Source organism: Dipodomys spectabilis, unplaced genomic scaffold (assembly GCF_019054845.1).
Source record: "Dipodomys spectabilis isolate Male_0828 unplaced genomic scaffold, ASM1905484v1 ptg000051l, whole genome shotgun sequence".
NCBI lineage: Eukaryota > Metazoa > Chordata > Mammalia > Rodentia > Heteromyidae > Dipodomys > Dipodomys spectabilis.
In genome coordinates this window covers 15555614-15578985 of record NW_024870728.1, presented here as the reverse complement: position 1 = coordinate 15578985, position 23372 = coordinate 15555614, and positions in this window count along the sequence as shown.

The window sequence follows — 23372 nt, the reverse complement described above, 5'->3', positions numbered from 1 at the left end:
AGTCTTCTGGGAGGGGGGTATTTATTAAGTTAGGCCTCCTCCCATTATATCCTCCCTTATATCCTTTGCACTGATTGCTTGATGGTTTTGTGCGTGTGCCACACCCCAGCTCCTTTTTTTGGTTGAAAGAGCACCCCAGAGCATTATAGGAAAAAGCATTTGTAGGGAAACCCTAGGCACTATGGGAACAAGAAGTACCATGATCGGCCATATGTTATCTGCCATATATTATGTCCACCAGTTTTTAAAATCTCTATCTTACCTAACAATTCCCCTTTCTTTCCCTCAGATCCACTGTAGACACAGGATTACATAGTAGACAAAATATGACAGCTGGGCTTTTTCCTTCTTTATTATTTTGCATCCTCCACAACTGCTAACTACAAGGTGAGGCCTCTCCAGGGGTGCTCAAGGGTGAAGCTGAGGAAGAGGTAAAAGGGCAAGGTTTCCTTTGAATGTCTCACCTGTCATTAGTTGGTTGTAACTGTCGGGTCCAGATAGCCAGGCAACCTTGTCTAGAGGCCTCAGACCAGTGCTTTGATTTATGGCCACTTGCACTTTACCCTCTCTCCTTGTCCAGTTAACTGTCACCCATTTGGCCCAGCATCAAGGCTGACAGACCAGGGCTTTGAGCAGCCAACCCCCACTTTACTCCCTCCCTCTCTCCAGCTGTGACCTATTTCACACTTTATCTATATTTCACTATTCGTTACTTTCACACCAAATCTCAGCAGACAACTCTAGTATTTCCATGACCCACTATTAAAATCTTAGCCTGTAAGCCAGAGTCAGGCACTAGCCTGGCTGGAGGCTCAGCACCTCTGCAGGTTTTTCTCCTGAATCAAACCTGTACCGGGTGCCGAACCATCTGTCTATTCTTCTCTGTGCCTTTTGAAGCAACCTCTGCAAATTATAGACCACAGATAACTGTTATTTTCTTTCACAGAGATCCTTTACAAATTCCTCCAAGATTCATCTCTGGTTGTTTCTGATTACAGATCTCTTTGTACCCCTATGTCTCTCCTATCACTCACTCTGATACCCCCTCAGCTTCTGGATTTCAGGAGTCTATAGCCAGCTTGCAATCACATTCTTCCTTCACAAAGTAGTCCAGTCAAGGCAGTCTAGGTTAATGTCTATAACCTCAGGCTGTTCCTTTCAGTGAGCTGACACACACACTGTGTCCCAGCTTCAAAGAAAGTGCTCTTATTCCCAGAAGAAGAAGCTATGATCCATCCATCACCTTAGGATTTTTTGTGAAAAGAATCAGAGTTCGCCAAATTCCAGGATGATAAATGTCAAGTGATCCAAATAGAACTTCTGAAACCTCTGATCTCGCCTGGATAAGGTGAAGAAGCTTTGTTTTGTGCTGTCAGGATGGAAGAAGTCCTTGGGTTAAAGCTAAGGACCACTTTTCTCATGTCTGTATGCATGTTGTACAGGGCCTCTGTTCACTTCAGTGTGGGGAAGTATGTGAAACTGGGCCTGTTATTTCTTTACCTTCCTTGCCACTGCTAAAACTCGATACTAAAGGAGTCCTATTTAACAGGCCGTGGAAGCATTTTTTATCTTATTTTCTTATTATTTTTAATAGGTAACTGTGAATCATTTGGTTATGAGAGAAAAAAAATCTAATGTTTGTGGCCCTGCACATGTTAAGTAAACACTCCACCACAGAGCTCCATTCTCAATCCCCCAACAGAGTGTTTTCCCCTAGGGGGATCTTGTGCTAATTTTGTAGAAACGAGTTAGCAGCCGTTGCATATATTTGTTTAACTAAAATTTTAAACATTATTTCTTAACTAAATCAATTGCAGGATAATTAATTCCCTTGAAATTTGTAGTCATAATAATGTTTTCAACCGTCTCACATTTTTCTACCTGTGTAAACAGAACAAATGACCTCTACCCCAAGTCCCCAAGTCCATAATAGTGCTGTGTGTCTTCTCCCCCCGTGTCTTCTCCCACCCCTGCTCTCTAGTGTAATTTAAAGTGTTGCAGTAATAAGGTCAAGGAGTACCATAGGAAGGTCAAAAAGCCAACCAGAAAAGATGGTGGAGAACTTCACACCTTTGGAGAAATCACCAGTATCGAAGGACTGCAGTCTAGAATTTCAACTTAAGTAGGGCGGTCTCAGATAAGGTAATCAAACAAAATTAAGAACTGACATATATATATATATATATATATATATATATATACATATATATACACATACATATATGTATACATATATAGATATAGATATGGCATGGGTCTAAATCTCAGATCACAAACATAATTATCTGAGAAGCATTACATTGGTTCTCTCTTTGAATTTCATTTCTCATATGACTGCTGCTGAGTGGGGAAACATACTGTTGGTCATTTCATGTTGTAATCTGTAAAATTCTTTCATTGATTCAGGGCATGGAGGACAGGTGGGCATGAACGGTTTAAAGACTGGGCTGAGTAATCTGGTTTTCTAACATCCTTGCTAAAATGCATATACCCCTAGGGAAATGAAACTCTTCTTTACCTTCCACATCCTGTCTACTTCCCAATCAATCATGAGTCTTTAATAGAGTCCAGTAGCATTCCTTACTGAATTCCTCTAAAACATAGCCTAGAGCCAACCTATATAAGAAAGAAAAATAAAAACAAATAAATCAGAGGTGCAAGAAGTCAGAGTGAAAGTAGTGAGTGAAGTATGATAAGAAGTAGGAAAGTTACTCCATTGCCTATGATTTCAAAGGCCATTGATAAATTATTTTGCCATTCCCTGTGGCCTCAGGGACAGCCCTGTAGATTTAGGGTCTAGGACCAAGAGCAGGCTCAGTATACTCATCTTTTGGCAGGGGAGCCAAAGGATGAGTATAGTTTTAATGTGAGGCAACTCATCTTAAAGAAAATAACTGAATCTGACAGAGGATCCTTTAATAAATTATAGCCCTTGTGGCACTGGGACCTGGAGAAGTTAATTTTTGTTCACAGGCTATCTTGGGGTTTTTTGTTGTTGTTTTTTGGGGGGTTTTTTTGGGTCCAAAAGGCATCCATCCTCTGCATAGCTACCCTAGTGGGATTTGGCCCAGAAACAATATTGGGCCAATCCTCTAATAGTACATATTTATTATAAGCCTACAATAGAAAACACCAAATCAGGACAGAGACAGAGTATTTATGGCTGGGCTCCCGGAGAACACAAGTCATCAAGGCATGTGGTGGGAGGAAGGTGATGTCCATGGGAGAGGGTGGAACAGAGCATCATGAAGGAAATGGGGGATGCCTTCCTAGGGTGTGGAGCTGAGTCCTTGACATCACAGAACCATCCCAGAGGGCCCTGAAAATCCACCTGAGGAGTGTGAAGAAACTGCTACCTTGGTTGTTCTTTGCTTTTCCATACTCTAGAGGCACTTGGTGTAAGAGAAAACAAGCGCCAGAGTTGAGATTCAGAAAACAGATGGGAAATAGGCACTAAAGGGGATGAGGGAGAGGAGATAATGACAAAGTCTATTGAAATAGTCATGGTGAGATTTAGCCCACAGTCCTCCTTTTCCTTTAGTGACCCTAGCACCCCCACTGCAAGTGCTAAACAAGATGGGCTTAAAAGATTGAGAAAGAACAACACGGAGTCTACCAGTGAATCTAAAACGAAAACGTGAGACACTAGGGTAGTAGAAGACTGAGCAGTCTTTAAATCCCTCTTCCTCTCTCCCTCTCCGTCTCTCTCTCCCCCCACCCCTTGTCATTCAACAGGGAATATAATTTACCAGGTAGAATCCTTTCTTGCCCTCTTATTGCACTTAGCTGTCCCAGCCTGAGAATATCGTACAACTTTGGTTTTAAAATAATTAAAAGAATTTTTTGTTTTGCAATAGTAGGATTTGAACTCAGAGTCTCACCCTTGCTGGGCAGGCACTCTACCACTTGCGCCACACCCCATGTCTTCTTTTCTTTAGTTACATATCAACTATGGTCTCACATTGCTGGCCTCAGGTAGCCTCAAACCATGATTCTCCTAAACATGCTTCCCCCATACCTGGGATGACAGACATGTGCCACCACCACCTGGGTTATGTGTCAAGGTATGGTCTCACTAACTCTTTGCCTAGGCTGGTCTCTAACTTGGATCTAACTGATCTTCACCTAACCAAGTAATTTGGATTATAGGTATGAGCCACCAACAGAAAAACAACGGATAATATTTTTCTAGATAGTGTATTATTGTTATTATTACGGCTTTACTAAAATGAAAAATTATGAATTTATGTGTAATCTATCCCCAGAGATCAGTACACTTAATTGTATAACTTTTTCCATATATGCATAAGTATAGGTAAGAAGATTGATGTCTGTATAGCATGATATGGATTAATAGCTATATAGAGTATGTAGACTGATAGATTTCTAGGGTAAAACGGTAGATGGGGAAGTATGTGTAGACTTTGCATTCAAAGTGGTCAAACAAAATAAATTCTCTTGCTTTCCCATTATTTTAAAATCTAGAACTGTGGTTTTTATATCTTGCCGAGTCATTGCAAGATTAAAATCATTAAAATCTACACTGAAATTAAAGAACTCTGTTTAGCTATCTCTTGGACCACATTATTGTCCTTACTTTAATTAGTTATAATATGTATATAGGGCATTCGCTGTGAGGGAGCTGGCAGCCTCATCAAACTCCAGGAAGTAAATAGGAGCTACTTTAATCTCAGCGCTCAGTTTCATAAATGGAGGCGTCCAGCAGTTCCGAAGGCGCTCAAGGTTACCTGGTACATGGAAAAGCAGGTCTGGAAATCAAAACCAGGATTTTGCAGCCTGAAACTTTTGCTAAGGATGGAGTTACTTTGTAGAGCATTCCGTCTGCCAGAGACAGTCAGATGCCCCACCTCAACCTCTAGTCTTTACAAACATGGAGACTAAGAGGGAGGTCATGACCTCAGTGGGGGCCCCCGTGGAAAACTGGTAACTGGTATTCCATTATCTTACCACTACACAGTCTTCAAAATCTGAACAAGGGGAGTAGAAGGAGCACTGAGGATCTACTTTTTTAAATTAAACAAAAAAGGTTAATTAAAAACAAACCCTTATTGAATCAAAATTAGAGTTTATTATTAATGAAGAAAAGATAGCCTAATTATTTTTGATTTGATGAAAGTGATTTAAAAGAACATTAAATTTAAAAAAAAAACTCAGGATCTGTTATTTCAATGACTTTCTAAATTAAGTTATTATGTCAATACATGTTTTATAATTTTTAATTAACCTTACTTTTTAAAACATGGCACCTAGCTTTGTTACAGTGAAAAATACTTTCTGTTGGTGTGAATTACTGAGCATATTTTTTTCAAGTGGGTGGGGCAGATTGGGACAAGTGTCTGAAAAAATCAATATATTAATAATATTAACAATTAAAATATTGCCATTAGATGGGAATATGTCTGATTATTGTATTACCATTTACTTTCTATATGGCTTCTTTTGCCGTTTTTCTATAATAAATTTAATTTATTTTATATATAAAAAGAAGGTTTTGAGAGTAAATCAATGAATCTCTCAGTCTTTGGGAAAACAATCATAGTATTCAAAGCACTGTGCTCTCTGCTCGTTGAGGTGGATACTGTGTGTGGTTCCTGGATTTAATATTCATCCTTATACTGCATCTCCCTGTACTGCAGTGCTTGGAAAGTTGAGAATTACATTATTAGTGAGCTTTGCATCTCGGTTCCAGATGAAACTGAGGTTTTGCCAATTATACGCCCTCAAGCAAAGCTGAATTTGGAAGTAAGTTGAGTGGGGAGAGTGGCAGGCTGCGGGGCGGAGACCTCACAGATCACAGCAGAAATGGTATGGCTCTGCAGTTCTTGGCATCCTGAAAAACCACAATGCCTGGCCTCAGGCATTACCCAAACACAGCACAGATAGCAGGATCCCGAGGCTAGGAGTTATGCTTGGAAGTCATATCCTCGAATCCCTCCCACCCCTTACTGTGCTTCTACTGTGTCTCCGAAAGTTCTCATGTAAAAATTTTAATTGTGTGGAGAGCTAATGAGATCATGGATGATCTGCCCTCAAGAATGGATTCATGGATTCATGGACTCACACGTTCATTAGCCAGAAAGGAAACTGTTAAGAAATCAAGTTTTGAAAAAATTATATTAAGTGAAGTAAGCCAGGCCCAAAGAAACACAGGTCCCATGGTTTCCCTTATTTGCAATAACTAGTATATGTCTGAGACAAGCAGAAAAGGTCAGATAAGTTGATGTTAGGAAAAATGAACCCCAAGATAAGAACTCAAATCGTTTTTCTTTCTTGCTATTGTTTCTAACATATTTATAAGATGATTTCTTTGTTGCTTTGTTTGTCCTCCTCCCATGGTATAACCCCTGTTTTCACTGTATTTGATGTTGGTATAATTTGTGGAGGAGAAAGGAAAAAACAAATTGTTTAAATAGGGATACAGGTGGGCCCATTGCAACAATGAGATGTACAAGTCCTTATGTCGGAAAACTAACTTTACAACTTGGGCGCTGGGTGGGAGGATGGGAAGGGACGGGAAGGGGAAACAAAGGAGGAGGCAACAATGCTTGATAAGAAATGCTCTCATTACCTTGCTCATGTAATTATAACCCCTCTGTATGGTATTTCCACATAAAAAAAAAATAATTTTAAAAAGAAAAAAACAAGAAATCAGTTCAGGCTCCTTCTTTCTCTCTAGCACATGCTCCCTTTCCCTGTCTTCTGTCATCTATGGAATAGCCCAGCAAGAAGGCCCTTTCTAGCCTCCAGAACCACAAGCCAATGCATTTCTGTTTATTATAAATCATTTGGTCTCAGGTGTTTTGTGATAGCAGCACAAGACCTACTTTTAAAAGCCTGCCTCTCTGACTTTTCCAGTCATACTGTAAACCATCTAATAGATGGCTTATACTACGTAGCCTCATTCTGCTTCAAATGCGTTTCTCTTCAAGTGACCTTTGTGCTGTTTGCAATTGACTACTAAGCCATGGAGTCATGTCCAAAGTATTTTTGTATGCCCCTCTTCTAATCCTCAAGTTTTATCAATAATTTAATACCTGCCTGCTGTAAATAAGTAAAAATAAAAATATTAATGCTATATGTTTAAAAGCAAAAATCCTTTATCTCAGAGGCATGCCCTGTTAATGGTTTGTTATTCATACCCTCCCAGGATTTTTTTTATTATGCTCCTAGAAAGTACAAACACATAAAGATTTCTTTTCTCATAAATGCAATAGTTCTATATATACATAAATCCTGCAATTTGATACTCTATATGTCTTTTCATATTCATACACACAGGGCAATCTGGTTCTTTCTAATTACTAAGTATTAGTCCATACTGTGGAGTAATTGAACATACTTTAACCAAGTACTGGTGGCTCACAGCTGTCATCCCAGTACTCAGGAGGTTGAGATCACAAGGATTACCATTCTAAGCCAAGCTGAGCAACAAAATTTGTGAGACTCCACCTCCACAGAAAAGAAGTTGGGCATGGTAGTATGCACCTTCATCCCACCTACAGTGAGGAGAAGAGAAATTGTGGTCCAGACCTGCTTGAGCAAAAAGAAGGCCCTATCTCAAAAAATAACCACAGCAAAAGCGGGGAGGGGTAGCTGGAGGCATAGCTAAAGTGGTAGAGTCTCTGTCTAGCAAACAAAAAGGTAATAGTTCAAACCCCAGCACCTCTGAAAGGCAAAGAAAAAAACGCAACATATTTAATCATTTCCTCATCAACAGACAACATTCATAACCAGTGTTGTAATAATTACTCTCTATTATATTTCTTTGTGCATACAATTAAATATTTCTTGAGATACATTGTTTAAATGCAATGAAATTAAGTGTTAGCAATTTGCATTTAAGTATTTTAAAGAAAAATGTCTGTTTTGCTTATTACTGTGTCACTAGTGCTCAGAACAGCATCTGCCACGTAAAAGACACTAAATAAATATGTACAAGTAATTGCCAAATGAATGATTAAAAACAGACTAGGAATGCATTAATACTATTCACTACATGAATAGAATAAAAGAGAAACATAAATAAATACATCAATAGCCATTATGATGGATGATCCCACAAATTAGGTTAAACTCCACAGCCATTTCTGATTTGTAAGGAAAATTTATTCATCAAGAAATAGAAGAAATATCATTAGCCTGATTTTTTAAAAAGAACTTATTGAAACCAACAGCCAAACCAATTTCTAAATATTCATAAAAGAAAGAATAGTTACCACTTTTCAAGAGCTTGGCAGTGAATAAAAATAATCCCAAAAGTCTCAGCTAGGAAAGAAGGCAAAACTCTTAAAAACAGGTATAAAATGTTAAAAGGTCTATTGACTTCCACAAAGAAATGCAAAGCAGACCTAATCACAAAGCAAAATCATCAGCTACTGAGGTACATTGAGTTAACTCTGGAAAACGTTCATCATATCTTGGACAGGCTTCTCTGTCCCATTTTAATATTCTAAAACCATGGGGTCAGATGAGGAGAGGAGCTCAGAGCCACTGTCTGAGCTGCAGCTGTTCTACCTCCACGCCAGTATTCCAATTTCACCAAGGAAAACAGCCCAGTACCCCCCTTTCCCTCGTCTTCTGATGGATCTGCTCCAGATACTCCTCCATCCCCTGATTACAGTCCTTTGTAGGATATGGAGAAGCCAAGAACCAGGCCCTTTGCAATCACAGGAAATTCTGTGATACATCTAAAATACATAATACTGTTATTTTAAAATATATTTTAGAAATTATTCATGAAGGACACCCACCCTATTGTCCCAAGTGCATACAAACACCAGGCAAAAATCCCAGGTATGTGTGAACTTGTTTGAAGTGCAGGCAGGTCAAGCCACCTAAGCCCAGCAGTAAACATCCCATTGTGGGCCCAACTGAAAAGCCCCCTCACCACCCTTGACCTAATGGCTTTTTCATTAACCTCTGCCTCCTTGCTCAGACCTCACATAAAAACCCAGCTCCTGCTGCAACTCTCTCGTACAACCTCCAAACCCGAGGGAAGGTCTGTGCCCCTCCTTGTTCCTCAAAAAACAGTTCTCGCCCATTGATGATGCGGCCTATTCCTTTTATGTTCACCTCCATATTCCCTTCAATTCATTCATCATCATGATGTCATTATAGAATATTTTCAGTATCCCCAAACAAAAACCTATATGTCTTAGCTTTCATTCTTCATACCAGCCCCAGTAACCACTCAACTTCCTGTTTCAACACACTGGTCTATTCTTAGCACTTGATACTGATGAAATTACACAATATGTGTTCTTTGGAGATCAGTTTCTCCCTTTTGGGGAATACTGGGGTTTGACCTTAGAGCCTTGTACTTGCTAAATAGCCAGGTGCTCTACCACTTGAGCCACATTCCCTGCACTGTGACTAGTTTAACTTAGCATGTCTTCAAGGTTCTTTCATATTGTTGTTATATGGGAAAACAGAGAAGCCACATTATGAGAGGTCAAATTGAGAGTCCTCATGAGAAAGGCAGTGACTGCAGTAGATTCCTGTCTCAAAGACCTGCACCTAGAATGCTGTTAGCACAAAACTTTTAAAGACAAAAACCATGTTTGGGGTGGAGACCCAAGCCTAACAGAAGCAAACCACATAGGGGAATCCAAGGGAGTTAACAAAGCTTTCCATCTAAGGAAATACTTAAGGGCCAGCTAAACTTTCAATATAGGCAAACAGTCAGGGTTGAACAAATCAAACCAACTAGGAAAAGAATCAAGAGCGAGCTTTCCAGGAGCTAAACAGCATGACATCTGCAATTCAAAGAATAGCCTATCTCACATCTAGGCTTTTTGGAGCTGGGTGAAAAGCGGCCACCACCTAGCAAGGCACCAGGATGGCTGTGAGGACAAGGCATGTTAAGTAGTTTAGGGGGAAGGGTCTCCTAGTGTTAAGGGGATCCAAAACTAGCTCCATTTTTAATATACCAGGAGTTCCCCCCCACACCCCTGAGAATCAAAATATTGGTTTCTCACAAGCCCCCAGGGTCAGGAAATATGCTGTTTGTTGAGATCCCAGGAAATGTGGAAAGCCCTGCTGATTTCTGTGATAAGGTTGTGGGATCTGCAGCCCTGTTTGGTTATCAATAGCCCAGACAGGATCTGCAGCCCTGTTTGATTAACAATAGTAAAACAGCCCAGCCACCTTTGCCCTTCCAGGAAGGAGCAGCCTTATCCCTGCCCCCAAGAGTAAGAATATCCGCCAGCTTTGTGTAGGAACCCCAAATTCACACACCAGTTCAAACCAGAATGATAGGTTAGTTCAAACAGATACTGTGAGACGGACTGTAACTCCACTGGCCACTGACATAAATATGCAATCTTTATGTGTGTATTACAATCTCGTTGGCTACCTGCGTGTGACCAGGCTTGACCACATGAATTTAGCCTTTAAAAACCCTAGCTTATGGGCCGTTCGGGGTTGCAGTTTCAGCTCCCGAGTCTGTGCTGCGTCCCTGGCCTGTCAGCTATCCACTTCCCTGAAGTAGGCCCTGAGAGAAGACTGGAGCTGGGACTGCTTCCTTACAGGTCTTGTTTTTGTTTTAGGGATTATAGGAAAAACAAGAACCTTGGTTCTAACCAGCCCAGTTCTAGGAATGAAAAGAATGCCTCTAGGTCCCCCTCTCCTTAACTTAACCCACCTTCATTGTTCTGTTAAAGACTGACCAACTAAACAGGTAGCCAGTAATCCGGCTCAGGCTGGCCTGCTGGTGACATCCTGAGTTTACTATAAACTCCGCCTTTTCACATGTATATGTTAAACTCCACTAAACTCCTTTGTGTATGTTTACCTGAAGCCCGCTTTACCGTTGAATTTGTGAGTCAATTAAACCCAAAAGTGATAGGCTGGTTTAAACAGCCATTATGTGACAAAGTATAACTTCACTGGCCACCTGCGTGTGGTCTGGTATGACTGTGCAATCTTTTGGGTGTGTGAAAATCTTATTGGTCGCCTATGTGACCAGGCTTCACCTTCTGATTTTTGCCTTTAAAAACCTAAGCACGTGGGCCACTCGGGGTCGCAGTATCAGCTCCTGAGCCTGTGCTGCGGCCCTGGCTGGTCAGTGTAGGAACCTTCTCAATAAAGTTGCTTCTTTAATATCAACTTTGTTGCGGTGGGCTCTGTCACTCCGGACGACTAGGTGGGCTTGCCTGCCCGAGTAGGGGTCTTCCTACTACACCCCAATAAGGTCATCTTTTTACATGAGGCTGTCTCTGAGTAGTGGAGTCTTTTCCCCATAAGAGTAGAACCAGTTTTCCTTATTTCATTACATCATTCCTTCTTATGATTCAATGATATCCTAAGTCCCTAGATAAATCATGTTGTATATGGACATTTTGATTATTTCCACCATTTAACTAGTTGTGAATGATACTATATAAACTTCTATGTACAAGTTTTTATGTAAACATATGGTTTTAAATCTCTTGACTATACCTGGGTGGAATTTGGTGGTACTGGTGTCTTGAACTCAGGGTTTCCTGCTTGTTAGGTGGGCACTCTGCTGCTATCCTTGTAGCTCTTTGTCACTCTGGCTATTTTTGAGATAAGGTCCTACTTCCTGGCATACCTGGACTATAGTTCTATTTTTTGCTTCCTAAATAGCTAGAAGAATAAGACATATGCCCTCAGCCCATCTTCTTTATTGAGATAGAGTCTCTCATGGACTTTTTTTTTTTTACTCAGAATGGCCTAGAACCACGATCCTCTTGTAATTAGGATGACAAGTGCTTGTAACTGTACCTAGCTATTGATAGAGAAAGTGTTTCATGTATATGTCCCAGCTTCGCCTTCAACCATGATCCTCTTTATCTCACCCTCCAACGTAGCTAGGATTACAGGCATGAGCCACTGTTGCCCAATTCATATTTATCCATTCCTTTTTTTTTGCCAGTCCTGGGGTTTAAATTTGGGGTTTGGGCACTGCCCCTGAGCCTCTCTGTGTTCAAGGCTACCGCTTGAGCCACACCGCCACTTCTGGCCTTTTCTGGTTATATGGCACTGAGGAATCCAACCCAGAGCTTCATGCATGCTAGGCAAGAGCTCTACCACTAAGCCACATTCCCAGCCCATCATATTTATCCATTCTACTTCAAAAGTTTTAAAACCAAGATGAATCCTAACAAATAGCAATTGGCGCCTGTTGGCATTTTAAAGGATTTGAAGAATGGCAACACATTTTTTTCCTAGCTGAATTTAGAATCAACTGAGATCAGATACAGGATCTGAGAGATAGAAGCCATAATGTCATATTGATTTCTGATAAAGCCAAATAAGAGGAAGTGGCTTACTTTAAGATGCAAATGGAATGGTTATAGTACTCTACTTCTGTTTTCCCCCATTGTTGGAACAGTCAACCAAAGGGAAAGATTGGGTCTAAATGCATATACACTTTCTGAGGATCCATGCCTGTCATCCCTTACAGGAAGAGACAGGATTCTCTATGCATAAGAATTTTCACTATATTGGCTCCACCCAATAGAAAGTCAATGCCTTTTATCCCAGCCAATAAACTCATTCCAGCTCCATGACAAAAATTAATGCTAGAAGCAAACATTTCTGAGATACATATCACAGAGAAGTGAGGAAATAAGCATGTATCCCCTATTCTTATAAAATTTAAGATAAAGTAGTTAAAATTTACATTGTTTATTCTTATTTTTGCTCCCGGTGCTCCATTATAAAATTGGTATGTTCATTCAAGTAGTTATTAATTACATAGCAAATTGAGGCTTTAACCACCTTGTAAACGCCAAAGCATCTGAAGCAGTTAACAGATGAAGCTTAAGCTCAGCTTTAAAACGGACCCACAGATCCCTCTTAGAAACTGAAATAGATTCTTGGGGATTAAAAAGAAATCTCAAAGATTTCAAGATACAGGATTTACACTCAAAAATCAGGAAGATAGAAAAGGAATTTAAAGGGAGCTGAGAATTGGAAACATCTTCAACGCCTTCTTTTAAAAACAAAATCAACACAACAGTTACTGAACTACTGCCTCCTTCTCCTGGCTTGCCAGGTACTGGGTGAAAGCCAGAGCTTCTGAAGCATTCACTGCTGTTCCTGGTGTTGAGGGAGATTAATATTCTTGGCCCTCAGGGAAGCTGGACAATATTTGCAGTCAATAGAGCCTACAGGTTGGTCACCTCCTGCCAGACCAGTCTTTTTTGTTCCCTTGTCATGTCACTTACACACTAAGATTTTAAACATTTTCCTTGACATGAACAACATTAGAACTAAGAGATTGACAGAGTAAAGATTAGGAGATGGTCAGGCCTCATAGTTCCATAAAGGAGACAGACTTATAAGTAAATAATTATAGTTACTAAAGCTTACTGCAATAAGTGCTCAACTAGAAATAATCACAGAGAAGTTTCATCAAAGACATCACAGTACTACTTTGTTATTTCTGAGAAAGTATTGCTTGTCAAGCCCTGTGTCAAGCAATTTATAACATTTCTATTATATGTAAAAAATGTTATAAGTAGGTTCAGCTACTTTTCCTAGCTATAGAACATCAAAGGCACAGAGAACTTAATTACAGATAATAAGAAAAGAAAGGCCCACATGCCTTCATCATAGATAAGATCAACAAATCAGCCAAGGTCAAGAAGTGTTTAAAATTAAGACTAGGTGATATCTCTCAAAGGTCTTCTTATCAAGTCTTAGGACACTTTTTAAAAAAAGTTTATCCTCCATCAGAAACATAAGGATGAACAATTTTTTTTATTGTGAAAATACTGTACAGAGGGGTTACAATTACATGGGCAAGATAATGAGTACATTTCTTATCAAGCTTTGTAGCCTCTTCCTTTGTTTCCCCTTCCCATCCCTTCCCATCCTCCCCCTGTCCCCCTACCTAATCCTCCCCCCCCCACCAAAGTTGCAAAGTTCATTTTCGACATAACGACTTGTACATCTCATTGTTGCAATGGGTCCACCTGTATCCCTATTTAAACGATTTGTTTTTTCTCTTCCCCTCCACAAATTATACCGACAAGGGATGAACAATTTTAAGAACAAAGAATGTTTCAGAAAAACAGAAGCATGTCATTTTTACAAAGAGAAGGAAAATAAGTGTTTCATTTCCATCTTTTGGTATTTAGCACAGCGTCTTTTGTAAATGGAAAACTCAACAATATTGTCTGGATAAATAATGGAATGCACCCACAAACACCAGTAAACATAAATTAGTGTCCAGATCTTCCCCTCAAAAAGAAGGGGATAATTGTCACAGAGGAGAGAATCAAAAACATCTCAGAATAAAGAACAAAAAAAAACCAAAAACTGGAAATGTCCTTGGTTATCACTAATCAAAGAAAACAAATGTTATATGAAGAGCATAGTTCACAATGTTAACATCAAGGTTAACATATCCTTGAATTCTAGAATATCATATCTCAAAGGAATCTAACCTTCCATAGGATCAAACAGGACAACATCAGGCCCCATTCAAACAGGCTCAAAGATAAAAATCTGTGAAGAACCAGCTTAAATTGTTCATAGTATATGTCTCACCTATCTTGACTGCTGTCCTCTTTCTAGTGTGCGTTTATCCCTAATAACCACATAAAACAGTCTACACTTGCCAGTTCATCATGCCTTCTGGTTCCCATTTTGGGAGTACCATTTTTTGTAGACTACCACTTACTTCTATTAATTTCATGACCTGTACATGTATTTCAATAAAATAGTGACATAATTACTGATAAAATTAGTCATGGCTAGAGGCTTAAAGAGTCCTTTAATAGCATACATTTGGAAATTCATAGATATAAAACTGTTACTCCAGTAGGTAGCCTCTGGCTTCAAGTTGGCATGGGAGTATAGATTATGTGAATACTGTCCATCCTTCTCCCCAGACAGGATTCTACCAGTCAACATGAGTTTGCCAATTTTTTCAAAATTTTATCCTCATTGTGGTATATATACACAATGGAATTCTATGCCTCCATCAGAAAGAATGACATTTCCCCATTTGTTAGGAAATGGAAAGGCTTGGAAAAAATTATATTAAGTGAAGTAAGCCAGGCCCAAAGAAACATAGGGCCCATGGTTTCCCTTATTTGCAATATCTAGTATAGGTATGAGTCAAGCGGAAAAAGTCAGAGAATGTGATGTTAGGAAAACGAAACCTCAAATATGTATTTTAATGTTTTTGTTTCTTTCATGCATGTGTTTCTAACGCATTTATAAGATTATTTCTTTGTTGCTTTGTATGTCCCTCCCCCACAGTGTAACCCCTGCTTTCACTATATTTGATGTCAGTATAACATGTGGAGGAGATGGGGACAAACAAGTCGTTTAAGGATTCAGGTGGACCTGTTGCAACAATGAGAAGTACAAAATGTCATGTCAAAACCAGCTTTACAATGTCGGTGGGGGGGGGGGGTATGATTGGGTGGGAGGGAGGGGGGAGGCTGGGAAGGGAGGTGAAGGGTAAACAAAGGAGGAGGCTGCAATGCTTGGTAAGAAATGTATGCATTATCCTGCCCATGTAATTGTAACCCCTCTGTACAGTATGTTCTCAAGTAAAATAAAATAAAATTTAAAAAAAAAAAAATTTTATCCTCATGGCCTCTGTTATATCTACTCATTCTAGAGTTTTTGGTACTATGCTCATCAGATCAAAGAAATGCTGTAACCTGGCCCTAAGTATTTCTTCTAAAGACAACTAGAGAAAAAACTAACTTTCCAGGAACATCTTCCAGCAAGCTTAGAATTCCAGCCAGAGTAAGCGTCATTGCTATATCCCCAGACTTTCCCCAAATTTTTATGCTGTCTTAACATTCCTCCCTTGGTCTTATTTGAGTTTTCCAGTACCCAGTTCTCCATTTCATGGGAGAATAAAGGAACACACACACACACACACACACACACACACACACACACACACACACACACACACACACACACTATAGGCTACATCAGTATGCTTCCAGAAGAATCAATTTAAGTTCAAAATATAAAAGCAAGCCTGCTATTTATCATAACTACCTTGTAAGTAGGAAGGAGCAGGAAAAGAAGAAATCACAACACTCCTGCTTCTTACCATCATAGAAGCTGGGGCTCACACATGAGTATAAATGAAACCCTTTAAGACTTGCCTTTCAGTCAACAGGGTGGGAGATGACAATCAGAGGTATGTAATGAGGGGCTGGGAAGGTGGCTCAGCGGTAGAGTGCTTGCCTTGCATGCATGAGGCCCTAGGTTCAATTCCTCAGCACCACATAAGCAGAAAAAGGCGGAAATGGTGCTATGGCTCAAGTGGTAGAGTGCTAGCCTTGAGCTGAAGAGCTGAGGGACAGCACCCAGGCCCAGAGTTCAGGCCTCATGACCAACAACAACAACAAAAAAAAAGAGCTGTGTAATGAAAATGAAATCTCATGACATTCAACAGGGGAAGAATGGGTAATTGTGTACTCAAAAGTCAGCAAACCACACAGGAACTGTACAAAAGTATGTGAAGGACACTGAGCACATACACTTAAAAGAAGACTCGGGATTGCCTGGGAAGAGACCTAGTATCTGTGAAGAGTGGCAATATTTGTCTAGAATCAGAAGGTTATTAATGTATTCTCAATGGCTTGTCCTGGAGGGGGAAATACTAAGGATCTCTGTTCCTTGAGATCCTTATCTTGTTAAAAACATGGCATGAGGTCTTGTGGCTTGCGATGCCTACTACCTTCTTCAGTACAGAATAGGCTCAACTTGCCTCTCACCTCTCTCTGGAGGAGACAGCTCCCCAGGCTCACTCTGTGGGGAGCTGTTTTGTTCATCGCGGTCACCCCTCCCACAAAATCCTTCAGCCGCAAGGGACTGCCTGTGTTTCCAAATGAAAAGAGTCATTCCAAACTGTCATTACTGAATTAAAGACCCATTAAAACTAAAAATAAAAAAGACAGCAAACACCTACAGTTACCTGTCCATCTCGCTGAAATTATGTTTAGAAATTACTTCTGTCTCGTAAGAAGTCACTTCATGCCATGAAGTAATGAAACATAATTGCATGAATCGATGTTAATTTATGACAATGAAACAATAAAATATTGATGAAATAAAAATCCCTAGACTTCAGTAATCAGAACAGGCATTTAAATCAATTCTGTGCTCTGGCACCAAAGCAATCTTTCCAAAACATTAACCAGTTGGTATTTCTTGCTTTAAAAACACTATCCTAAGTTTCCCACTATTTGTAAAATAAAACCTCAACGAATTAGTGATACTAAATTTATTCTTTGTGATGAGTTTCTATGTATTGTTCATTTTCTGTTATTTCATGCTATCAAAATACTAAGATATGTTTAGTTCACCAATGTAACCATGATTGTCATTACAGTGGGATTCAATTCTCTGATGGCAGTCCACTAAAATACCATTCCTTCAGGATCTACCCATATCTTACCCATTCCAGAATGTCTAAGTACCCATACTGCCTTGTTTTTGTGTCACCTCAGCATCTCATTACCATCGCTATGTTTCTTTTGTTTCAGGTAGTCACCATGTCTTGTGGGCTTTGAGAAAATAAATTTTTGTTTACTAGACTAGAAAAATAAGCACTCTGTTTTAAAATTTAATTTATATGGCATAGTTTAGGTGATTTGATAAACAAATACTTTATACATTCACAGACTCTGCAAAATTAATGTGAATACTCGAATTTTGTATAGCACAGACTCGATCCCTGGAGTAATCCTACAAAGTGAGCAAGACAGATATGTTCATATTATTAACATACAGCAAGAAGTAAGTAGAAATGTTAGAGTCAGAATCCAAGACTTAACTTGACCAATAATTTATATTCCACCTGCATTGCCCAATATTTTATATTCCACCTACTTTGACAACAAAACATTTACCGAGAGAAAATACGTTGGATCAAGTAGCCTTCAAAAAAGATTTCCTGTGCGACAAATTCCCAGTAAGTAGATAAGTGAATGAAACCATGAATGCAAAGTACAGACACCCTACAACCCCATTCATATAAAATTCTAGTACAGGCTGGATATGGTGGCTCATGGTTGTAATCCCAGCATAGAACTAAGACTGAAAGATCCCAAGTTCAAGGCCAGACTGATTGCAAAGCAAAACCCTATATAAACAACAACAAGACAAAAGCCTCTAGAAACTGGCACAAGAGGGCCAGTGTTGTCCCCCTCCTCCCCTCCAGGGAACATCTGTAAGGTCTGGAAAGGTTTTGAGTTGCTACAACCAGGTCACGGTTGATACTTTCATCTGCTGAGTAGAGACCAGAGATTCTGCAAAGCCCCGTGCAGTGCACATGACCATCCTCTATAGCAAAGAATCAGCTGGAACAGAATGTCAATAGTGCCGAGATTGTGAAAATACAAACTATCCATAGTGACAGAAAAGGATATCAGTGGTTACATAGGAGACATGAAAGAGAAGGGTTATAGAAGACCACCAGGAAACTTGCAAGAGAAAAGGATATATTCATCATCTCAATTGTAATGATCATTGCATGGGCACACACTTATGTAAAATGAATCAATTTGTACATTTAGCCATGTGCAACTCACTACTTATCCATCATGCCTTTATAAAGCTGTTTTGGAAAGAATGAAAAAATAAAAATGAGTCAGGCACTTGGTGGTTCACACTTGTAATCCTAGCTACTCAGGAGGCTGAGATCTGAGGATCATCATTCAAAGCTAGCCTGGGCAGGAAAGTCTGTGAGACTCTTATCCTCAATTAACCACCAGAAAACCAGAAGTGGAAATGTGGCTCAAAGTGGTAGAGCAATAGCCTTGTGCAAAAAAATACTCAGGGACAGTGTCCAGGCCCTGAGTTTAAGCCCCAAGATGTCCAGCACCACCACCACCACCAACAAAGTAACTCTATTGGCTTTCCATTACTGTAAATGTGTGTGTGTGTGTGTGTGTGTGTGTGTGTGTGTGTGTGTAAGAGAGTGAGAGAGAGAGAGAGAGAGAGACAGACAGACAGACAGACAGAGACAGAGACAGAGACAGAAGCAACTAATAAGAAGCAAAGGATTCTTTTTGGATCCTATTTTGTGATGACTGGGTGGTCCTGTTTGTCTTAGGCTTGTGGTGAACAGTAAGCATGCCATGGTGGAAGCATGTGGCAGAACAAGACTGTGGCTATCAAGGGAAAGGTTAAAAAGAAGAGCCTGTGGTCACAATCCCTTTCCAGAGGGAATCTTTGGTGATATAAAGCCACCAGTAAGCCCCAAATCTTACAAGTTTCTGCCGGCTTCCAAGTGTCAGATGGGTAACCAAGTCTAACACATAGGCCTTTAGGGAACATTCCAGTTGCAGATAATATCAACAGTAACAGAATAAGGGTCTGTGTGGTATAAGTCAAAGTCTCATCCATGTTCTCTTACTAAAGGTATCACAGGGAACTCAATCTACCTTTATGGTATCTACACGATCCCTTAGAGAACCATCCAGTTTCCTTTCCTATCATTATCTTTGGCAAGGTATAATCTAATTCCACTCCAGCTGGCAGATTCAAATTGAAAACAATATGGTAGGAAAGTTTCAGAATTTAAGATGTGGGTGAAAATTAGTCCTAAGGCAAATATATTTATATTTTAAACAAATCAAAGCTGAACAGATGATAAACATTTAATATCGTTCATTAATCATGGAGGAAAAAAATCTGCTCTTCAAACTAACCATTTCGTATACGCTCATCAGAGGGGATGGGTTTTCTAGCTCCTAGCAAGCCACCTCCAACAAATTCTCTATTATGAAAATATTGACTCAGCTGTCCCTTTTAGTTGACCAGAGGTAGTGGTACCCACTATTAATCTCACCTCCTCATATTGACAGTATGAAAGCCCATGCCAAACTGTACCAGTTGATCTGTGTGACCAATGAAATATAGCAAAAACCAGTAGTATATTATTTCCCAGATTAGCTATAAAGATTCTTTTCTTCTTTTCTTGTCTTTTCCTATCCCTACGTCTCTCTTCCTCCCTCTGTCTCTGTCTCTGTCTCTTTCTCTCTGTCTCTCTCTGATGTTCTCTCTGGGATAAGCCTGCTGTCATGTCACTATCATCCCTATAAAGCACCTCATTCATTTAGGAATTAACACTTCTGAGGAAGAGCTCATACCAGCTGGAGGGCTTCCCAAAGACATGGGAGTGAGGTAGTCACTGGAGCAGAGACTCAATCCCTCTATAAAGGGATCCCTGTATAAAGGGACTGGGCAAAGAGAATGTCTTTCTGATCCAGAACAAGTACCTAAAGCTGTCTGGGAAATATGAAATAAAAACATTAACAGATCTCATTTCTTAGGTACCTGTCCCAAGAAAACACACTAAGGGCTGAAGTGTGATTCACAAGTACACACTTGGTGCCAAGAAATTTGTTTAAAATCTGTACTTTTAGATTCATAGGCTATTAAGAAAATGTTAAAGCAGTGTGTCCAGAAGACCCTTATTAAACTACACATAACATTTTAAAGAAAAGCAAAATATCTCTTTTATTAATGCCTATGCTAGAAGAAGAGTTAGTAAAATTAATTTTCCTTTTGTGTATCAATGAAAAATGAGAAAAAAAGAAATACCAAAAAAAGGTACCAGTGGCTCATGCCTGTAATCCTAGCTACACAGGAGGTGGAAATCTGATGATTATGGTTCAAAGCTAGCCTGCCAGGAAAATCCATGAGATTCTAATCTCCAATTAACCACTAAAAAGAAAAAATTTTAAGCTAGAAGTGGAGCTGTGGTTCAAGTGATAGTCCACTAGCCATGAGTGCAAAAGTTAAAGAGAGAGAAAGAGAAATAAAAGTATGAGAATTCAGACCAAGATTGTTTCCAATGTAATGATTGGTATCAGCACTGTTGATCAAAAACCAGCCACAACAAAAACAACAGCAAGACCAATACAGTGATTCACAACTCCTGGACACAGGGAGTTTCCAAAAATCCTGATGCCCACAGCACAATCTTAGTTGATGGCAGTAATATCTCCAAGGTAAGAAGTCAACAGCAGTATTTATTAAGGCTCTCTCGGTGAGCCCATTGTGAAGCCAACTTGGAGAATGGCTGGGCTTTGGCTGAGACATCCCAGAAAATGCAGAAAGTGGGAGGAGGGATAGAGAGAGGCACCACTGAGTTCAACACATGCGTCCGGTCCCTTTCATTAGGCCATCCTAATGGCCAGATGTTCTAGCTGTTGCTGTAAACTTGACAACATAAACTCATCAAGTTCTCCCAGCGTACCACTCCTTCCTCATTTTCATGGCACTGAGCATGCTGCTGGCATTCCATAAATACAAAACCCTAACAATGGCTTGCTGTCAGTTGTCTCATTACAGCTCTCTTGACTCTAGAGCTGGACTTCAGGACAGAAGTCCCACTCCACAATTTCCAGTTATTTGTATATCATCGTAACTGGTCAAGTCCAAATATACCAGAGACTCTAGGGTAATGATGGTACAAGCACAGTGTGAACAGATACAGTCCTTGAACTGCCATGGCTACACATCTCCCTTAGCTTTCAAGATTCCCGGGACTCTGTCTCTCCTCACCAACCTTGTAGTCATCCTATTCTCCTCCCCATTGCCAAATGTGCTCCGACCCAAACCACCAACCTTGTAGATTGTCTCCCGGGACATAGTCCTCTGGCTTCTTTCCCTGTTACAATACATTGCTAAGATGACCAGTTCTGAATGCTATTAAGAGACTGATGTAATGTAAGCAAGGTTGGGGGAACTCTCCAGGTGATGATAAGGAAAAACAATTAAAATTCAAAGCCTTAAGAAAATTACATTCTCAGTGTCGTACACAATGACCTTTGATTGTGAAGAGTTAAGACTTACTCCACATCTAAGCTCTCATGTGTCTATCAAAGATCTTAACATTACAAAACCCAAGCTTCTGCTTTAGTTTTAATAATGTCTTTGGGCATCCACTGGGAATTTCTTCAATACGCAAAGATGTTAATTGGAGAGCAAGTAAAGTATTTGAAGGACTACATGACCATAATTATTCCTTGAGAAAGTCAGGCTTTTTTTTAACATATGAGAGATTATTTGTGACTTGTCTTCTCAGGGGGTAACTTCTTGTAGCCATAATTCTATCAGCATGAGGCTATCAAGCATTTTAGAAATTTGATCAAGAATCCTGCCCACCAGACATAGTGTCCCAGAACAACTTAATAAGAAAACAAACGCAAGAGAAATGCAATTCTCTTGTTAATGCAAACAGATAATTTAATGAATTACACAGTAGATTAAAGAAATGAGGAAAAGCAAACAAGAATCTGCTTTTTTGTAAAAGGAAGCACTTTTCATTTTGTGTGCACACACACAAAGCTTCAAAGTTCCAAGTTTTTCTAATCCAGAGATCAAAGAAGGACAAAGATCTAATTTCTTTTCTTAATAAAAAGGGCTTTTACCACAGTGATACCACATATTATTACACAGAGCTAGTTGAGATGAGACAGAGGTGTATTACAAAGTAGTGTTAATGTCTTGGGGTAATTTTGTGTGCCTGAAGTTTCTTATTACAATAATTTGAATTGAGAAGATACAATTATACTGCAGCAATAAAGAACTATTCTGCTGAAGTATTACTTGTTCATTACCTAGTTTGGGGGATGTTTCTATTGCTACTTTGCACAAATTGTATGATGAAATTTATGGCATGTAAAAACAGGATACATACAAATCTGAAATCTGTCCAATGCAGTATTTATAACTGCTAATCACTGCAGGTAAACTAAAATCCATCCACAGGAAATATTTTAAATAATGTATGACTTGTCTACCCAATAAAATACTAGGCACCTTTTAAAACAAAGAGATTCTGGAATCTTTCCTTCACATAATATAAATATCTGAAATTAGAAGGTCAAAGTTTACTGTATACAATATGTAATTATTTGTAGAACAAAATGAGGATACAAGACATGTCTATGGCCATCTGTCTGACTAATACTTGTATATGTGTAGGTCAACTAATAACAACAATAATTGTAAAAAAGAGAACTGAGCCCAGTGCCAGTGGCTCACGCCTGTAATCCTAGGTACTCAGGAGGCTGAGATCTGAGGATCACGGTTCAAAGCCAGCCCTGGCAGGAAAGTCTGTGAGACTCCCATCTCCAATTAACTACTAGAAAACCAGAAGTGGTGCTGTGGCTTAAGTGGTAGAGTGTTCATCTTGAGCTGAAGAGCTTAGGGACAGTGCCTAGGCCCAGTTCAAGCCCCACAACTGACAAAAAAAAAGAAAAGAGAGAAAACTGAAAAAAATTAATAACTCTTTGCGTCATGTTGCATCACCTACTTTTTAACAATTATACTTCAATACAGATAATTGGGTATTTCTGTGCATGGGTAATATTGATTTTTTTTAT